The sequence below is a fragment of the Osmia lignaria genome, unplaced genomic scaffold (genome assembly GCF_051020975.1).
Source record: "Osmia lignaria lignaria isolate PbOS001 unplaced genomic scaffold, iyOsmLign1 scaffold0195, whole genome shotgun sequence".
NCBI classification, from domain to species: Eukaryota; Metazoa; Arthropoda; class Insecta; order Hymenoptera; family Megachilidae; genus Osmia; species Osmia lignaria.
In genome coordinates, this window is record NW_027478336.1 from 1,788 (window position 1) to 25,873 (window position 24,086).

The 24,086-nt window shown below is 16.9% G+C and overlaps 1 pseudogene; it reads left to right on the forward strand.

The window, feature by feature from the left end:
- The first annotated feature begins 4,618 nt into the window (after nucleotides 1-4,618).
- LOC143308202 (cytochrome b pseudogene) lies at nucleotides 4,619-11,109 on the forward strand (annotated as a pseudogene).
- The last annotated feature ends 12,977 nt before the right edge of the window (nucleotides 11,110-24,086 follow it).

A 24,086-nucleotide genomic window follows, 5' to 3' on the forward strand; every position in this document is an offset into this window, starting at 1 on the left:
TTCCCCGAATAAATAATATTAGATTTTGACTTTTACCCCCATCTTTAATAATTTTACTTTTAAGAAATTTTTTAAATCCAAGACCAGGAACAGGATGAACTGTATATCCTCCTTTATCTTCAAATTTATACCATTCTTCACCCTCAGTAGATTTAGCAATTTTTTCTTTACATATTTCAGGATTATCTTCTATTATAGGATCACTAAATTTTATTGTTACAATTATTATAATAAAAAATATTTCCTTAAAACATATACAATTACCTTTATTTCCTTGATCTGTTTTTATTACAACTATTCTTTTACTTTTTTCCTTACCAGTATTAGCTGGTGCTATTACTATATTATTATTTGACCGAAATTTTAATACATCTTTTTTTGATCCAACTGGAGGAGGAGACCCAATTCTTTATCAACATTTATTTTGATTCTTCGGTCACCCAGAAGTCTATATTCTAATCCTTCCAGGATTTGGGTTAATTTCCCAAATTATTTCTAATGAAAGAGGAAAAAAAGAAACTTTTGGAAATATTGGAATAATTTATGCTATATTAAGAATTGGACTTTTAGGTTTTATTGTATGAGCTCATCATATATTTACCGTCGGATTAGATGTAGATACTCGAGCTTATTTTACCTCAGCTACTATAATTATTGCAATTCCAACAGGAATTAAAGTTTTTAGATGACTAGCAACATATCACGGCTCTAAATTAAAAATAAATATATCTATTATATGAACTCTAGGATTTATTTTTCTTTTTACCATAGGAGGATTAACAGGAATTATATTATCTAATTCTTCTATTGATATTATCCTACATGATACATACTATGTTGTAGGACATTTTCATTATGTTTTATCTATAGGAGCTATTTTTTCTATTATAGCCGCTATTATTCACTGATTCCCTATAATCATTGGACTTTCAATAAACCAATCTTGATTAAAAATTCAATTTTTCTTAATATTTATTGGAGTAAATATAACTTTTTTTCCTCAACATTTTTTAGGAATAATAGGAATACCACGTCGATATTCAGATTATCCAGATTCTTATATATGTTGAAATTTATTTTCCTCTATAGGATCTTTAATTACTTTAAACAGAATTATTGTAATAATTTATATTATTTTTGAAAGATTATATTCAAAACGAATAATTTTATTTAAATTTAATCAAACAGCTTTAGAATGAATTATACATAATCCCCCTTTAAATCATTCTTATAGGGAAATTCCATTAATTTTAAAAATTTAATTTAATATGGCAGATTAGTGCAATGGATTTAAGATCCATATATAAAATTATTTAATTTTTATTAAAAATTTCTTCATGATATATATATTCATTTCAAGATTCAAATTCCCCTTATTCAGATAATCTTATATCATTTCATAATTTTACTATAATATTTATAATCATAATTATTTCAACTACACTTTTTATATTAATAGATATTTTTAATAATAAATTTATTAATCGATTTCTTTTAAAACATCATACTATTGAAATTATTTGAACTATTATTCCAGCTATTATTCTTTTATTTATTTGTTTTCCATCTTTAAAAATTTTATATTTTACAGATGAATTATGAAACCCAATTTTTTTTACAGTAAAAAGTATTGGACACCAATGATACTGAAGATATGAATATCCTGAATTTAATAATTTTGAATTTGATTCTTATATAAATAAAAACTTTGAATATAATTCTTTCCGATTATTGGATGTAGATAATCGTATAATTATTCCCTTTAAAATTTCAATTCGAATATTAACTACTTCTACAGATGTTATTCATTCTTGAACTATTCCTTCTATAGGAGTAAAAAGAGATGCAACCCCAGGTCGAATTAATCAAATAAATATTCTTGCTTTACGACCTGGACTTTTTTTTGGCCAATGTTCAGAAATTTGTGGTATAAATCATAGATTTATACCTATTGTTTTAGAATCTACATCTTATAACAATTTTATAAATTGAATTAAAAATTCTACTTAAAGAAATTAGTTAAATATAAATAATAACATTAATTTGTCAAATTAAAATTAATTTCCTTCAAAATTATTTCTTAAATTTTATCATTAAGTGTCTGAAACAAAATAAGAATTGATCTTTTAAATCAAATATAGTATTTATTATACTCTTAATGAAAATTTTATTCCACAAATAAGACCTAGATATTGAATATTAATTTCTATCTTTGAATTATTAATTTTTTTCATATTAATCTTTAAAATTTATTTTTTTCCAATTAATTTAAAAATTTATTTTCCTAAAAAATCCTTTAAAACCCATAAATTATTTAATTGAAAATGATAATAAATCTTTTTGAAATTTTTGACCCAACTACAAGAATACATTTTTCTTTAAATTGAATTAATTCTATATTAATTTTTATTATTCTACCTTTAAATTTTTGAATTATTCCATCCCGATTTGAAATATTATTTATTTCAATTTCTAAAATTATTTTTTCTGAATTTAAAAGCTTAACAAAAAAAAAGTATAAAATAAATATTTTAATTTTTTTTAGATTAATAACTTTTATTGCATTAAGAAATTTTATAGGATTATTCCCTTATATTTTTACTTCAACAAGTCATATATCATTTAATTTAATTATTGCTTTATCTTCTTGAATAAGATTTTTTATTTATAGATGATGAAATAAACCATTAAATATATTAATTCATTTAGTTCCTTTAAATACACCCCCTGCTTTAATAAATTTTATAGTAATAATTGAACTAATTAGAAATATTATTCGACCTTTTACTTTAGCAATTCGATTAACTGCAAATATAATTGCAGGACATCTACTATTAACTCTTTTAGGCACATTCATTTCTAAATTCTTAATTTTATTACCTATCACAATTTTAATTCAAAATTTATTAATAATTTTAGAAATTGCAGTTTCTATAATTCAAGCATATGTATTTTCTATTCTTTCTTTATTATATTTTTTAGAATCTAAAAATTAATGTCAATTTATTATAATCATCCTTTTCATTTAGTTACTAACAGACCTTGACCTATTATAAACGCTTTTAATTTAATAAATTTATTATTAAGATTAGTAATATGATTCTTTTACTTAAATTTTTTTTTAATTTTTATTAATTTTCTTATCTTAATCTCTTCTATATTTTTTTGATGACGAGATATTATTCGAGAAAGAACTTTTCAAGGATTTCATACATTTTTAGTTTTAAAACTAATAAAATTTAGAATAATCTTATTTATTATTTCAGAATTTTTTTTTTTTATTTCATTATTTTGAACTTATTTTCATTCTATAAGTTCCCCAGGAATAGAAATTGGTTTACTTTGACCCCCTAAAAATATTATCATATTCAATCCATTTAGAATCCCTTTATTAAATTCATTAATTTTAATTTCTTCAGGAATTTCCCTAACTTGAAGTCACAATAGATTATTAAATAAAAATTATATAGAAAGAAAAATTTCTCTAATAATTACTATTATTTTAGGAATATATTTTTCTTTTCTCCAATTTATTGAATATATAGAAGCTCCATTCTGTTTTAATGATAGAATTTTTGGATCTATTTTCTTTATAGCAACAGGATTTCACGGATTACATGTAATTATTGGAATTATTTTCTTATTTATTACACTAATCCGATTAATTAATCTACATTTTTCTGCAACTCATCATTTTAATTTTGAAGCAGCATCTTGATATTGACATTTTGTAGATGTAATTTGATTATTTTTATATATTTCAATTTATTGATGAATATTTTAAATATAATAATAATTAATATATATATAGTATAAACTTAATTACATTTAATTTCCAATTAAAAAATTTATAAAATTAATATATATAATTTTTAATATTATATTTTTATTTTATTTTATAATAATTATTACTTCTATACTTATATTAATTAATTTTTATTTAAGAATATATAAACCATTAAATCGAGAAAAAATTACCCCATTTGAATGTGGATTTAACTCCCAATCAAACTCCCGTCTCCCATTTTCTACACAATTTTTCCTAATTACTTTACTATTCTTAATTTTTGATATTGAAATTATCTTAATTTTACCATCTATCTTTTTAATAAAATTTAAATCTATTTTTTTAATATTAATTATTTTAATTTTTATTTTTTTAATAATTATTAGTCTACTTATTGAATGAAGTTATAGATTATTAAATTGAATTTTTTAATATATGGACTAAAAAAGTCTAATATTAAGCCGAAATTAATTGTAAAAATTACTTCATATATTTATATATATAATATATACATATTAATATTAATTGAAGCTAAAATAGAAGCAATTTATTGTTAATAAATTTATTGAATTAAAATTCCAATTAAAGAAATAAATTTAAATAGAACTTCTAATTCTAAATTTAATATTTTATATATTATTATTTCTAAATAATTTTTATATAGTTTAATAAAACTTTATATTTTCAGTATAATATTAATAAATATAAAATTTATTTATAAAAATTATATTTATAAAAATTTTATTTAAAAATATTAAAATTACCTTAATATCTTCAATATTATGCTCTTCTTAAGCTATTTAAATTTTAAATTAAAAAAATAAAAATTAATATTATTAATAAATTAGTTAATAATATATTCATAAAATTATATTCATTTAACTTATATTTAAATAAATAAAATTTCAATTTTATAAATTTAATCTTAAATTCAAATAAATTTTTTTCATGAATATTTTCATACAATATAACTATATTTAAAGGTAAATCATAATACAAATAAATTTTTTCGATATAAAATATTGTTCTTATAAAATTTCCTATTATTAAATTTTTATAAGAATTAAAATAAAAAAACTGCCCAATCAAAATTCCACATAAAATTAATTTTATAACCATAATTTTTAAATTTATTGTTAATACAATTAAATAATTTAAATTAAAAATTTTAAAATATAAATATCCAATAAAAAAAATAGTTATTAATAAAATAAATATACAAAAATTTACCAAAATACCTTCTTTCTTAATTAAATTTACATAATAATTTTTTTTAGAAAATAAAATAAATATAATTAATCGAATAGAATAAGATACAGTAAAAATTGTAGAAAAAATTAAAAATATTATTCTAATTATATTTATTTTTCTTAAAAAAATTAATTCCATAATTATATCTTTAGAAAAATATCCTGATATAAAAGGAAATCCTATTAAACATATTAAAGAAAAAATTAAAACTATAGTTTTAAAAGGATAAATATAAATTATACCACCATAACATCGGATATCTTGATTTCTATTAAAATTATGAATAAATCTACCCACACATAAAAATATTAAAGATTTAAATAAAGCATGAATTACTAAATGAAAAAAAGCTATTTCCCAAAATCCTAATCTTAAAATTCTTATTATTAATCTTAATTGACTTAAAGTCGATAAAGCAATAATTTTTTTAAAATCAAATTCATAATTTGCAATTAAACCCGCTATAAATATAGTTAACCTAGAAATTAATAAAATATATTTATTAAAACATCCTAAAAACAAAAATTTATTATATCGAATTAATAAATAAACCCCAGCTGTTACTAAAGTTGAAGAATGAACTAAAGATGAGACAGGAGTAGGAGCTATTATTGCAGCAGGTAATCATAAAGTAAATGGAATTTGAGCTCTTTTTGTAAAAGCTACTAATACTAATAAAATTAATATTAATAAATTAAATTTATAAATTATTAAATTTCACCTCCCATATATTATTCCCATAGTAATTATTAATAAAATTCCCACATCCCCTACACGATTTCTAAAAATTGTTAATATTCCAGCATTATAAGCTTTATCATTTTGATAATAAATAATTAAACAATAAGAAATTAATCCTAAACCATCTCATCCTAATAAAATTGTTAAAAATCTAGGTCTCAAAATTATAAAATATATTGATACTACAAATAAAATTACTAAAATAATAAATCGATTTATAAATTTATCCCCTTCTATATAATAAATTCTATAAATTAATACAACTATAGAAATAAGTGAAACTAATATTAAAAATATTATTCTATAAAAATCTAAATAAATAAAAAAAGAAAATTTTATTCTATTATATCTATAAATTATTCATTCTAAAATAATTAAATTCCTATTAAAAAAAATAATTATTATAAATAAAAAAAAAAATCCCGTAAATACAAATAATATATATACAAATATAATTAAAATAATTTAAAGTACTTAATTTACATCTTTGAACCCACATTTCAAAATTTTTTTTTAAACTATTTAAATTAAATAAAAATTCTTAAATTTAAAATAACTATATTTAAAGGAATTCAATGAAATAATAAAATTAAATAATTAATTAATTTTCCTCTTCTTAATCTTTTATAAAAAAAATTCTTTCCATGAACAATAAATCTAAAAAAATATAAAGAATACATAAATCTAACTAAACAATAAAAAAATAATTTAATTATTAATAATCTTATTCAATTAACTAATCTTATCAATAAAAAAATTTCCCCAACTAAATTTAAAGAAAAAGGAGCAGCTATATTTGAAGAACATATTAAAAATCATATCAATGATATAGAAGGCATAAAAATTAAAACACCCTTATTAATAATTATCAATCGTCTATGAGTCTCCAAATAACATAAATTTAATAAATAAAATAATCCAGAAGAACACAACCCATGAGCAATTATTATTAAATATGAACCTAAAAATCTTAATTTTCTTATAGTAAATATAGAAGCTATTAATAAATTTATATGAACAACAGAAGATATTGCTACTAAAATTTTTATATCAATTTGTCGAAAACAACTAAATCTTAAAATAATCCTTCCCAATAATCCAATTTCAATAAAATACTTATTCATTTCTAAAAAATTTTGAAAAAAAATCATTATTAATCGTAATAATCCATAAGACCCTAACTTTAATAAAATTGCAGCTAAAATTATTGATCCAAATACAGGAGCTTCTACATGAGCTTTTAATAATCAACCATGAATTATATATATTGGTATTTTTACTAAAAATCCTATAATTAAATATAAAAATAAAATTTTATTTAACTTAAATTTTATTCTTTCTAATAATAAAAATCTTAAAGACCCTATTAAATTAAATAAATAAAATAATACTAATAATAAAGGTAATGAAAAAAATAAAGTATAAAATATCAAATAATATCTTGCATAAATTCGTAAAAATCCTATTCCTCATTTCATAATAAAAAAAAAAATAATTAATAAACTTACTTCAAAAAAAAAATAAAATATTAATATATTTATTCTAAAAAAATTTATTACTAAAACAATTAATATTAATATTAATAAATTTAAACATAAAATCAAATTTTTTTCCTGATTAATTCTCATAAATACTAATCCAAAAATCCATAAAGATATCATAATAATTCCATAAGAATAAAAATTTAATCCAAAATTTAATCTTAAATTAATTCATTCCATAAAAAATCTATTCATTCTTAATATCAAAAAACTCAATAAAAATATTATATTTCTAATAAAATATAACTTTTTATAAATATTAAAATTAATAATTAAAAATCCAACTATAAAAATTATACTTTCTATTATTAACATTTTAAATTTATTATTATAAAACCTTGATTTCCAATAATTCTCAATATTGACACTACAATTGATAATCCTAAAACAGCTTCACAAACAGAAAAAATTAAATAATATATAAATATTCACCTTAAATATTCCAACTCATTTAATATTAAAATTATTAAATTCAATACTACGAAAAATTCCATTCTAATTAAAAATATTAAAAAATACTTATTAATTATTAATATTATTATAAAAATTAAAACTATTAAAATTAAAAAATATCTTTTTAAAATAAATTAGACTTTATAGTTTAAAAAAAACATTAATTTTGTAAATTAATATTGAAAATTTTTTCTAAAGTCTAATTTCAAAATAATTTTATAAATATCTTTAATTCCCAAAATTAAAATTTTTATTTAAACTATATTTTGTTAATGTTAATATCAAAAATTTTATTTATATTCATAAATCTATTTATTATCACAAATATTTTATTACTTTCTTCACTACATCCAATTACTATTTTATTCTCTTTTATTATTTTCACCTTATCCTCATCTACTTTAATATTTTTAAATATAAATAATTCAATATACTCTTTTATAATTTCAATTTCTTTAATCGGAGGAATAATAATTATATTTAATTATTTTGTAAGATTAATTAACAATGAAAATTCAAAAATAAAATTTTTTGAACTAATCACTTCTATTAATTTTTTTTTTATTTCTTTTATTATAATTATTCATTTTATTAATTGAATACCAATTTTTATATTTACAGAAAACATAATTTTAAATAATAATTTATTTAAAATTCAAAATATTTATTTTTATCCAATAAATTATTTAACTATTTTTATAATCTTATTCTTATTAATTTGCTTAACTCTTTCATTCAAAATATCTACAATTAAAATAATCCCTCTTCGTAAAATTAAAATTTAATGAAAAATAAATATTTAAAAATTTTTAAATCTAATAAATTTCTTAATATCATTTATTCTTCATTCAATATTCATCCTACCCCAGTAAACATTAATTATTTATGAAACTTTGGATCAATTTTAGGAATTCTTTTATTAATTCAAATTATTTCAGGTTTCATTTTATCTATGCATTATTGTCCAAATATTAATTATGCTTTTGATAGAATTATTCACATTATAAAAAATGTTAATTCTGGATGAATATTTCGTTATATTCATTTAAATGGGGCATCATTTTATTTTCTTTGTATATATATACATATTAGACGAAATATTTTTTATCAATGTTATTCATCTCAACATGTATGAAATATTGGAATTATTATTTTATTAACTTCAATAGGAACTGCTTTTATAGGATATGTTTTACCATGAGGACAAATATCTTTTTGAGGAGCAACAGTAATTACAAATCTTCTTTCTGCAATCCCTTATATTGGACAAACAATTGTAGAATGAATCTGAGGAGGATTTTCTATTAATAATGCTACATTAAATCGATTCTTTTCATTACATTTTATTTTACCATTATTAATTCTAATAATAGTTATTATACATCTTTATTTCCTTCATATAACTGGATCTAATAATCCAATAGGAACAAATAGAAATATTTATAAAATTCCTTTCCACTCATATTTCTCATCCAAAGATATTCTTGGATTTTTTATAATTTTTATATCATTTAGATTTATTATTCTACAAAATCCTAATATATTAAATGATCCTGATAATTGATCTATTGCAAACCCTATAAATACCCCACAACATATTAAACCTGAATGATATTTCCTATTTGCTTATTCAATTTTACGAGCTATTCCCAATAAATTAGGGGGAGTATTAGCTTTACTTTTTTCTATTTTAATTCTTTTTATTCTCCCATTTATAATAAATCATAAATTTAAAACTAATAAATTTTACCCATTAAATAATTTCTTATTTTGATTTTTTATTAATAATTTCATCATTTTAACTTGATTAGGAAGACAACCTATTGATTATCCTTACACTTTAATTAATCTAATTTTTACAAATATATACTTTATATTTTTTTTTTCAAATATATATTTTATAAAATTTTGAGATAAAATCATCTATAATTATTAATTAATGAGTCTGAATAGACATATATTTTGAAAATATATTAAAGAAAAATAACTTTCTATTAATTTAAATATATAAATTTATTAATATTTTTAAAATAAAATTAATATATATATAAATTAAAATAAAAGATAAAAATTTTTTTCAACATATATATATTAATTCATCATATCGAATTCGAGGTATAATTCTTCGAATTCAAATAAAAAAAAAATTATGATATAAAATTATTAATAAAGTAAAAATTGAATAATTAAAATTAAAAAAAATAATTGATATAATCAATCTTATAAATAAAATTATTATATATTCAGCTATAAAAATTAAAGAAAATCTCCCCCTATAATATTCAACATTAAATCCTGAAACTAATTCAGACTCCCCCTCAATTAAATCAAAAGGAGCCCGATTCAATTCAATTATTATTCTAATAATTAATATAAAATATAAAGGAAAAAAAAAAAAAATAAATTTTACATTAAATTGAAATTTAATAAATGTTTCTAAAGAAAATCTCTCAATAAATATTATAATAACAAAAAATATAAAAAATAATCTCACTTCAAAAGAAATAGATTGAGAAATAGATCGTAAACACCCTAATATTGCATAAATTGAATTAGATGATCATCCTATTATTATAGTTGGATAAACTCTTAAACTTAATATTAAAAATAAAAATACCAATCCAAATTTAAAATTTATTCAATTTCTAAAATAAGGCATTAATAATCAATAAAATACCGAAATTAATAATATAATTATTGGACCTAATATATATATATATAAATTAATTTTATCCAAATATATATATTCTTTAGAAAACAATTTAATTGCATCAGAAAAAGGTTGTAATAAACCTTTAATTCCTACTTTATTTGGACCTTTACGAATTTGAATATAACCTAAAATTTTTCGTTCCAATAATGTTAAAAATGCTACCCCAATTAATACTATCACTACAGTAATTAATAAATAAATAAAATTTAAATAAATTATTATCTATAATTATATATATATTATTTAAATTCTAAATTTAATGCACTACTCTGCCAAGATAATTTAACTTATTAATAATTAATTAAAAATTATTTTTAAAACTTAGTCCTTTCGTACAAAAATCTTAAATCTTTTTAAAGATAGAAACCAATCTGACTCACGTCGATCTGAACTCAAATCATGTAAAATTTTAATAGTCGAACAGACTAAATTTATAAACACCTGCATTTATAATTAATTTTAATTCAACATCGAGGTCGCAAACACCTTTTTCAATTTGATCTTTCCAAAAATATTACGCTGTTATCCCTAAGGTAATTTATTTTTATATTATTAATTATATTTCAATTTAAAATTCTATCAATCAATATTTTAAAATTTTAAAGTTAAATAAATTTAAAAATCCTCCCAACTAAATATATTAATACAATTTATAAAATTTATAATATATAAAATTCTATAGGGTCTTATCGTCCCTTAAATAAAATTAAGCATTTTGACTCAAAATTTAAATTTATTTTATATTATTGAGACAGTTTATATTTCATTAATTCATTCATCCCAGCCTTCAATTAAAAGACAATTGATTATGCTACCTTTGTACAGTCAAAATACTGCAGCTATTTAATTCCTCATTGAGCAGAACTGACTTTATATTAAATTCAAAAAGACATGTTTTTGTTAAACAGGTGAATATAATTATTTTGCCTAGTTACTTAAATATATATTATATATATATACTATTCATAAAATAATTTATACAAATTAAATTACTAATTTAATCATTATATTATAACTAATATTATTAAAATTATTTTTTTTTTAAAATCAATATATATAATTAATTTTACTATAATTAAAAATTTATTAATAAATTATTAAATACTCATTAAATTCTTTTAAATTTTAAAATTAATCTTTTTAATTTTAATTTAAATTATTATATAAATTTAATTTATAGATTATCCCATAAATTATTTATATTTTCTAAAATAAACTTTTTTATTTAAATTTACTTTAAAAAATATATAAATTAAATTTAATTCAAAAATAACTAGATATCATTAAAATTGAATAACATCTAATCTCTAAATATATATTTATAATTTTTATTCAACAAAAAAAATTTTATATATTTAACTCTTTTAATTTCGAGATATTTAATTTATTAAAAATTTTTAAATTAACCCTGATACAAAAGGTACAAAATTTTACTTTAATTTATAAAATTTTAAAATTTCATTTACATTACTTATATATATAAATATATTTATTATTTCTTAAAATATTACTTTAACATAAAATTTTTATAAAAACTTTTTATAATATACTAATTAAAACAATAAAAAAATTTTATTTAATTAATTAATTAAAATTTTAATAATTAAATTAATCTTTTCAGTGTAATTGAAAAATTTTATTTAAACTAAAATTTTATCTAAGAACATTTTCCAATATTCTTACTTTGTTACGACTTATTTCAAATTTTATTGAAATTGACGGGCAATTTGTACATTATATAAAAAAAAAATTCAAATTAATATAACAATTAATTTTACTTTTAAATCCTTTTTATTAAAAATATTAAAACTTCTAACTCAAAAATTATTTATTAATGTAACTCATATTATCTAATAAATACTTTATTTTGATTTGAATTTTTTTTAAATATAATAAAATTTTAATTATAATATTTATACAAAATTTTTAAACAACAATACAAAAATAATTTATAATATTTTATTAGTACTTCCTATCGTGGATCATCAAATTAATATACAAGTTCCCCTAAAATTTTATATAACTGCCATATCTTATAATTTTAATGCTTTACATTTAATAATTAATTATTTTTTAAAATTAATATAATAGGGTATCTAATCCTAGTCTTACTTTTTAATCTTTGTAATTTCCATTAAATAATTATTAATTATTATAAAATTATTATATTTCACCATTATAAATTTAATTTTATTAATTATTAATTATAAAATTACTATATTTAAAAAAATTAACTCTTAAATCTAGTTTAACCGCTATTGCTGGCACTAAATTAAAATTTAATAAAATTATTTTCCATTAAAAACTTTCATTTTAATTAAAAGTATTATATATTAATTAACTAATAATATTTATTATTTAAATAAATACCCTATATTAAACTTTATATATATTTAAATAATTTAATTAATTATAAATCTAAAATCAAAATTTTTTCTAATAAATTAAATTCACAAAATTAAATTTAAAATACTTTTTCTATTCATATATATATATATATATATATATATATTAAAATTAATTTATTATACAATTAATTTAATTATAAATTTTAATATATAAATTATATATATATATATATATATATATATATATATATATATACATAAACTATTCCTAATTTAAATTAAAAATAAATAATAATAAAAATAATTTTAAATTTAAATATAAAAAATTTATATTAATTCTAAATTTATTTAATTTTATAAAATTAAAATTTATATTTTTATACAAAACTAAAACAATTTTAAAAATAAAACTTTAATATAAAAATTTAAAATACAATTTTTAATATAATTTTTATTATTTAATAATTCATATTCTCTATATAAATTATAGGACTATCATTTAGATAGTCCTAACGTTCCTTTAAATAATAAATATTAAAATTAAAAATCATAAATCTAAATATAAAATTTAAAATACAATTTTTAATATAATTTTTATTATTTAATAATTCATATTCTCTATATAAATTATAAATCATTTAGATAATCCTAACGGTTCATTTAAATAATAAATATTAAAATTAAAAATCATAAATCTAAATATAAAATTTAAAATACAATTTTTAATATAATTTTTATTATTTAATAATTCATATTCTCTATATAAATTATAGGACTATCATTTAGATAATTCTAACGTTCCCTTAAATAATAAATATTAAAATTAAAAATTATAAATCTAAATATAAAATTTAATACAATTTTTAATATAATTTTTATTATTTAATAATTCATATTCTCTATATAAATTATAGGACTATCATTTAAATAGCCCTAATGTTCCTTTAAATAATAAATATTAAAATTAAAAATTATAAATCTAAATATAAAATTTAATACAATTTTTAATATAATTTTTATTATTTAATAATTCATATTCTCTATATAAATTATAGGACTATCATTTAGATAAATCTAACATTCCTTTAAATAATAAATATTAAAATTAAAAATCATAAATCTAAATATAAAATTTAAAATACAATTTTTAATATAATTTTTATTATTTAATAATTCATATTCTCTATATAAATTATAGGACTATCATTTAGATAAATCTAACGTTCCCTTAAATAATAAATATTAAAATTAAAAATTATAAATCTAAATATAAAATTTAATACAATTTTTAATATAATTTTTATTATTTAATAATTCATATTCTCTATATAAATTATAGGACTATCATTTAAATAAATCTAACGTTCCCTTAAATAATAAATATTAAAATTAAAAATTATAAATCTAAATATAAAATTTAATACAATTTTTAATATAATTTTTATTATTTAATAATTCATATTCTCTATATAAATTATAGGACTATCATTTAGATAGTCCTAACGTTCCTTTAAATAATAAATATTAAAATTAAAAATTATAAATCTAAATATAAAATTTAATACAATTTTTAATATAATTTTTATTATTTAATAATTCATATTCTCTATATAAATTATAGGACCATCATTTAAATAAATCTAACATTCCTTTAAATAATAAATATTAAAATTAAAAATCATAAATCTAAATATAAAATTTAAAATACAATTTTTAATATAATTTTTATTATTTAATAATTCATATTCTCTATATAAATTATAAAACTATCATTTAGATAAATCTAACGTTCCTTTAAATAATAAATATTAAAATTAAAAATTATAAATCTAAATATAAAATTTAATACAATTTTTAATATAATTTTTATTATTTAATAATTCATATTCTCTATATAAATTATAGGACTATCATTTAAATAAATCTAACGTTCCCTTAAATAATAAATATTAAAATTAAAAATCATAAATCTAAATATAAAATTTAAAATACAATTTTTAATATAATTTTTATTATTTAATAATTCATATTCTCTATATAAATTATAAAACTATCATTTAGATAAATCTAACGTTCCCTTAAATAATAAATATTAAAATTAAAAATTATAAATCTAAATATAAAATTTAATACAATTTTTAATATAATTTTTATTATTTAATAATTCATATTCTCTATATAAATTATAGGACTATCATTTAAATAAATCTAACGTTCCCTTAAATAATAAATATTAAAATTAAAAATCATAAATCTAAATATAAAATTTAAAATACAATTTTTAATATAATTTTTATTATTTAATAATTCATATTCTCTATATAAATTATAGAACTATCATTTAAATAAATCTAACGTTCCCTTAAATAATAAATATTAAAATTAAAAATTATAAATCTAAATATAAAATTTAATACAATTTTTAATATAATTTTTATTATTTAATAATTCATATTCTATATATAAATTATAGGACTATCATTTAGATAGTCCTAACGTTCCTTTAAATAATAAATATTAAAATTAAAAATTATAAATCTAAATATAAAATTTAAAATACAATTTTTAATATAATTTTTATTATTTAATAATTCATATTCTCTATATAAATTATAGGACTATCATTTAAATAAATCTAACGTTCCCTTAAATAATAAATATTAAAATTAAAAATTATAAATCTAAATATAAAATTTAATACAATTTTTAATATAATTTTTATTATTTAATAATTCATATTCTCTATATAAATTATAAGACTATCATTTAGATAAATCTAACGTTCCCTTAAATAATAAATATTAAAATTAAAAATTATAAATCTAAATATAAAATTTAATACAATTTTTAATATAATTTTTATTATTTAATAATTCATATTCTCTATATAAATTATAGAACTATCATTTAGATAGTCCTAACGTTCCTTTAAATAATAAATATTAAAATTAAAAATTATAAATCTAAATATAAAATTTAATACAATTTTTAATATAATTTTTATTATTTAATAATTCATATTCTCTATATAAATTATAGGACTATCATTTAGATAGTCCTAACGTTCCTTTAAATAATAAATATTAAAATTAAAAATTATAAATCTAAATATAAAATTTAATACAATTTTTAATATAATTTTTATTATTTAATAATTCATATTCTCTATATAAATTATAGGACTATCATTTAGATAAATCTAACGTTCCTTTAAATAATAAATATTAAAATTAAAAATCATAAATCTAAATATAAAATTTAAAATACAATTTTTAATATAATTTTTATTATTTAATAATTCATATTCTCTATATATAAATTATAGGACTATCATTTAGATAGTCCTAACGTTCCTTTAAATAATAAATATTAAAATTAAAAATTATAAATCTAAATATAAAATTTAATACAATTTTTAATATAATTTTTATTATTTAATAATTCATATTCTCTATATAAATTATAGAACTATCATTTAGATAGTCCTAACGTTCCTTTAAATAATAAATATTAAAATTAAAAATTATAAATCTAAATATAAAATTTAATACAATTTTTAATATAATTTTTATTATTTAATAATTCATATTCTCTATATAAATTATAGGACTATCATTTAGATAAATCTAACGTTCCCTTAAATAATAAATATTAAAATTAAAAATTATAAATCTAAATATAAAATTTAATACAATTTTTAATATAATTTTTATTATTTAATAATTCATATTCTCTATATAAATTATAGGACTATCATTTAGATAGTCCTAACGTTCCTTTAAATAATAAATATTAAAATTAAAAATTATAAATCTAAATATAAAATTTAATACAATTTTTAATATAATTTTTATTATTTAATAATTCATATTCTCTATATAAATTATAGGACTATCATTTAGATAGTCCTAACGTTCCTTTAAATAATAAATATTAAAATTAAAAATTATAAATCTAAATATAAAATTTAATACAATTTTTAATATAATTTTTATTATTTAATAATTCATATTCTCTATATAAATTATAGGACTATCATTTAGATAAATCTAACGTTCCCTTAAATAATAAATATTAAAATTAAAAATTATAAATCTAAATATAAAATTTAATACAATTTTTAATATAATTTTTATTATTTAATAATTCATATTCTCTATATAAATTATAGACTATCATTTAAATAAATCTAACGTTCCCTTAAATAATAAATATTAAAATTAAAAATTATAAATCTAAATATAAAATTTAATACAATTTTTAATATAATTTTTATTATTTAATAATTCATATTCTCTATATAAATTATAGGACTATCATTTAGATAATCCTAACGTTCCTTTAAATAATAAATATTAAAATTAAAAATTATAAATCTAAATATAAAATTTAAAATACAATTTTTAATATAATTTTTATTATTTAATAATTCATATTCTCTATATAAATTATAGGACTATCATTTAAATAAATCTAACGTTCCCTTAAATAATAAATATTAAAATTAAAAATTATAAATCTAAATATAAAATTTAATACAATTTTTAATATAATTTTTATTATTTAATAATTCATATTCTCTATATAAATTATAAGACTATCATTTAAATAAATCTAACGTTCCCTTAAATAATAAATATTAAAATTAAAAATTATAAATCTAAATATAAAATTTAATACAATTTTTAATATAATTTTTATTATTTAATAATTCATATTCTCTATATAAATTATAGGACTATCATTTAGATAGTCCTAACGTTCCTTTAAATAATAAATATTAAAATTAAAAATTATAAATCTAAATATAAAATTTAATACAATTTTTAATATAATTTTTATTATTTAATAATTCATATTCTCTATATAAATTATAGGACTATCATTTAGATAGTCCTAACGTTCCTTTAAATAATAAATATTAAAATTAAAAATTATAAATCTAAATATAAAATTTAATACAATTTTTAATATAATTTTTATTATTTAATAATTCATATTCTCTATATAAATTATAGGACTATCATTTAGATAAATCTAACGTTCCCTTAAATAATAAATATTAAAATTAAAAATTATAAATCTAAATATAAAATTTAATACAATTTTTAATATAATTTTTATTATTTAATAATTCATATTCTCTATATAAATTATAAGACTATCATTTAAATAAATCTAACGTTCCCTTAAATAATAAATATTAAAATTAAAAATTATAAATCTAAATATAAAATTTAATACAATTTTTAATATAATTTTTATTATTTAATAATTCATATTCTCTATATAAATTATAGGACTATCATTTAGATAATCCTAACGTTCCTTTAAATAATAAATATTAAAATTAAAAATTATAAATCTAAATATAAAATTTAAAATACAATTTTTAATATAATTTTTATTATTTAATAATTCATTGGAATATCCATATAAATTTTAAAATATCAAATTTTTTACATATTTATATGGATCGCAAAAAATATGATCCAATATTTGAATGAAAATTAATCTATTTTATTTTTTACAAGGATTTTGGGATATCCATATAAATTTTAAAATATCAAATTTTTTGTACATTTATATGGATCGTAAAAAGTATGATTCAATATTTGAATGAAAATTGATCTATTTTATTTTTTACAAGGATTTTGAGATATTCCTATAAATTTTAAAATATCTCAAATTTTTTACGCATTTATATGGATCGTAAAAAGTATAATCCAATATTTGAATGAAAATTGATCTATTTTATTTTTTACAAGGATTTTGGGATATCCATATAAATTTTAAAATATTTCAAATTTTTTGCACATTTATATGGATCGTAAAAAGTACAATCCAATATTTGAATGAAAATTGATCTATTTTGTTTTTTACAAGAATTTTGGGATATTCCTATAAATTTTAAAATATCTCAAATTTTTTACGCATTTATATGGATCGTAAAAAGTATGATCCGATATTTGAATGAAAATTGATCTATTTTATTTTTTACAAGGATTTTGGGATATCCATATAAATTTTAAAATATTTCATTTTACGCATTTATATGAATCGTAAAAAGTATGATCCAATATTTGAATGAAAATTGATCTATTTTGTTTTTTACAAGAATTTTGGGATATTCCTATAAATTTTAAAATATCTCAAATTTTTTGCACATTTATATGGATCGTAAAAAGTATGATCCGATATTTGAATGAAAATTGATCTATTTTGTTTTTTATAAGGATTTTGGGATATCCATATAAATTTTAAAATATCTCAAATTTTTTGCACATTTATATGGATCGTGAAAAATATGATCCGATATTTGAATGAAAATTGATCTATTTTATTTTTTACAAGAATTTTGAGGTATTCCTATAAATTTTAAAATATTTCAAATTTTTTGCGCATTTATATGGATCGTAAAAAGTATGATCCAATATTTGAATGAAAATTGATCTATTTTGTTTTTTACAAGGATTTTGGGATATCCATATAAATTTTAAAATATCTCAAATTTTTTGCACATTTATATGGATCGTGAAAAATATGATCCGATATTTGAATGAAAATTGATCTATTTTATTTTTTACAAGAATTTTGGGGTATTCCTATAAATTTTAAAATATTTCAAATTTTTTGCGCATTTATATGGATCGTAAAAAGTATGATCCAATATTTGAATGAAAATTGATCTATTTTGTTTTTTACAAGGATTTTGGGATATCCATATAAATTTTAAAATATCTCAAATTTTTTGCACATTTATATGGATCGTGAAAAATATGATCCGATATTTGAATGAAAATTGATCTATTTTATTTTTTACAAGAATTTTGGGGTATTCCTATAAATTTTAAAATATTTCAAATTTTTTGTACATTTATATGGATCGTAAAAAGTATGATCCAATATTTGAATGAAAATTGATCTATTTTGTTTTTTACAAGGATTTTGGGATATCCATATAAATTTTAAAATATCTCAAATTTTTTGCACATTTATATGGATCGTGAAAAATATGATCCGATATTTGAATGAAAATTGATCTATTTTATTTTTTACAAGAATTTTGGGGTATTCCTATAAATTTTAAAATATTTCAAATTTTTTGCGCATTTATATGGATCGTAAAAAGTATGATCCAATATTTGAATGAAAATTGATCTATTTTGTTTTTTACAAGGATTTTGGGATATCCATATAAATTTTAAAATATCTCAAATTTTTTGCACATTTATATGGATCGTGAAAAATATGATCCGATATTTGAATGAAAATTGATCTATTTTATTTTTTACAAGAATTTTGGGGTATTCCTATAAATTTTAAAATATTTCAAATTTTTTGTACATTTATATGGATCGTAAAAAGTATGATCCAATATTTGAATGAAAATTGATCTATTTTGTTTTTTACAAGGATTTTGGGATATCCATATAAATTTTAAAATATCTCAAATTTTTTGCACATTTATATGGATCGTGAAAAATATGATCCGATATTTGAATGAAAATTGATCTATTTTATTTTTTACAAGAATTTTGGGGTATTCCTATAAATTTTAAAATATTTCAAATTTTTTGCGCATTTATATGGATCGTAAAAAGTATGATCCAATATTTGAATGAAAATTGATCTATTTTGTTTTTTACAAGGATTTTGGGATATCCATATAAATTTTAAAATATCTCAAATTTTTTGCACATTTATATGGATCGTGAAAAATATGATCCGATATTTGAATGAAAATTGATCTATTTTATTTTTTACAAGAATTTTGGGGTATTCCTATAAATTTTAAAATATTTCAAATTTTTTGCGCATTTATATGAATCGTAAAAAGTATGATCCAATATTTGAATGAAAATTGATCTATTTTGTTTTTTACAAGGATTTTGGGATATCCATATAAATTTTAAAATATCTCAAATTTTTTGCACATTTATATGGATCGTGAAAAATATGATCCGATATTTGAATGAAAATTGATCTATTTTATTTTTTACAAGAATTTTGGGGTATTCCTATAAATTTTAAAATATTTCAAATTTTTTGCGCATTTATATGGATCGTAAAAAGTATGATCCAATATTTGAATGAAAATTGATCTATTTTGTTTTTTACAAGGATTTTGGGATATCCATATAAATTTTAAAATATCTCAAATTTTTTGCACATTTATATGGATCGTGAAAAATATAATCCGATATTTGAATGAAAATTGATCTATTTTATTTTTTACAAGAATTTTGGGGTATTCCTATAAATTTTAAAATATTTCAAATTTTTTGCGCATTTATATGGATCGTAAAAAGTATGATCCAATATTTGAATGAAAATTGATCTATTTTGTTTTTTACAAGGATTTTGGGATATCCATATAAATTTTAAAATATCTCAAATTTTTTGCACATTTATATGGATCGTGAAAAATATGATCCGATATTTGAATGAAAATTGATCTATTTTATTTTTTACAAGAATTTTGGGGTATTCCTATAAATTTTAAAATATTTCAAATTTTTTGCGCATTTATATGGATCGTAAAAAGTATGATCCGATATTTGAATGAAAATTGATCTATTTTGTTTTTTACAAGAATTTTGGGATATCCATATAAATTTTAAAATATCTCAAATTTTTTGCACATTTATATGGATCATGAAAAGTATGATCCGATATTTGAATGAAAATTGATCTATTTTGTTTTTTACAAGGATTTTGGGATATCCATATAAATTTTAAAATATCTCAAATTTTTTGCGCATTTATATGGATCGTAAAAAGTATGATCCAATATTTGAATGAAAATTGATCTATTTTATTTTTTACAAGGATTTTGGGATATTCCTATAAATTTTAAAATATCTCAAATTTTTTACGCATTTATATGAATCGTAAAAAGTATGATCCAATATTTGAATGAAAATTGATCTATTTTGTTTTTTACAAGAATTTTGGGGTATTCCTATAAATTTTAAAATATCTCAAATTTTTTGCGCATTTATATGGATCGTAAAAAGTATGATCCGATATTTGAATGAAAATTGATCTATTTTGTTTTTTACAAGGATTTTGGGATATCCATATAAATTTTAAAATATCTCAAATTTTTGTACATTTATATGGATCGTGAAAAGTACGATCCGATATTTGAATGAAAATTGATCTATTTTGTTTTTTACAAGAATTTTGGGGTATTCCTGTAAATTTTAAAATATTTCAAATTTTTTGTACATTTATATGGATCGTAAAAAGTATGATCCGATATTTGAATGAAAATTGATCTATTTTGTTTTTTACAAGAATTTTGGGATATCCATATAAATTTTAAAATATCTCAAATTTTTTGCACATTTATATGGATCGTAAAAAGTATGATCCGATATTTGAATGAAAATTGATCTATTTTGTTTTTTACAAGAATTTTGGGGTATTCCTATAAATTTTAAAATATTTCAAATTTTTTGTACATTTATATGGATCGTGAAAAGTATGATCCGATATTTGAATGAAAATTGATCTATTTTGTTTTTTACAAGAATTTTGGGATATCCATATAAATTTTAAAATATCTCAAATTTTTTGCGCATTTATATGGATCATGAAAAGTATGATCCGATATTTGAATGAAAATTGATCTATTTTGTTTTTTACAAAGATTTTGGGATATCCATATAAATTTTAAAATATCTCAAATTTTTTGTACATTTATATGGATCGTGAAAAGTATGATCCGATATTTGAATGAAAATTGATCTATTTTGTTTTTTACAAGAATTTTGAGGTATTCCTATAAATTTTAAATTTCAAATTTTTTGCGCATTTATATGGATCGTGAAAAGTATGATCCGATATTTGAATGAAAATTGATCTATTTTGTTTTTTACAAGAATTTTGGGGTATTCCTATAAATTTTAAAATATCTCAAATTTTTTGCGCATTTATATGGATCGTAAAAAGTATGATCCGATATTTGAATGAAAATTGATCTATTTTGTTTTTTACAAGAATTTTGAGGTATTCCTATAAATTTTAAATTTCAAATTTTTTGCGCATTTATATGGATCGTGAAAAGTATGATCCGATATTTGAATGAAAATTGATCTATTTTGTTTTTTACAAGAATTTTGGGGTATTCCTATAAATTTTAAAATATTTCAAATTTTTTGCGCATTTATATGAATCGTGAAAAGTATGATCCGATATTTGAATGAAAATTGATCTATTTTGTTTTTTACAAGGATTTTGAGATATCCCTATAAATTTTAAAATATCTCAAATTTTTTGCACATTTATATGGATCGTGAAAAGTATGATCCAATATTTGAATGAAAATTGATCTATTTTGTTTTTTACAAGAATTTTGGGGTATTCCTATAAATTTTAAAATATTTCAAATTTTTTGCGCATTTATATGGATCGTGAAAAGTATGATCCGATATTTGAATGAAAATTGATCTATTTTGTTTTTTACAAGGATTTTGGGATATCCATATAAATTTTAAAATATCTCAAATTTTTTGCGCATTTATATGGATCGTGAAAAGTATGATCCGATATTTGAATGAAAATTGATCTATTTTGTTTTTTACAAGGATTTTGGGATATCCATATAAATTTTAAAATATCTCAAATTTTTTACGCATTTATATGGATCGTGAAAAGTATGATCCGATATTTGAATGAAAATTGATCTATTTTGTTTTTTACAAGGATTTTGGGATATTCCTATAAATTTTAAAATATTTCAAATTTTTTGCGCATTTATATGGATCGTGAAAAGTATGATCCGATATTTGAATGAAAATTGATCTATTTTGTTTTTTACAAGGATTTTGGGATATCCATATAAATTTTAAAATATCTCAAATTTTTTGTACATTTATATGGATCGTAAAAAGTACAATCCGATATTTGAATGAAAATTGATCTATTTTGTTTTTTACAAGAATTCTAATCTATTTTAAAATTCAATATATTTATTATATATTAAATATTTATATAAAAATAATATTATTATTTATCCCAGTATAATATTAATTAATTAATATAAATTCCTTCCCATAGACTAATATATTTATTATATATTAAATATTTATATAAAAATAATATTATTATTTATCCCAGTATAATATTAATTAATTAATATAAATTCCTTCCCATAGACTAATATATTTATTATATATTAAATATTTATATAAAAATAATATTATTATTTATCCCAGTATAATATTAATTAATTAATATAAATT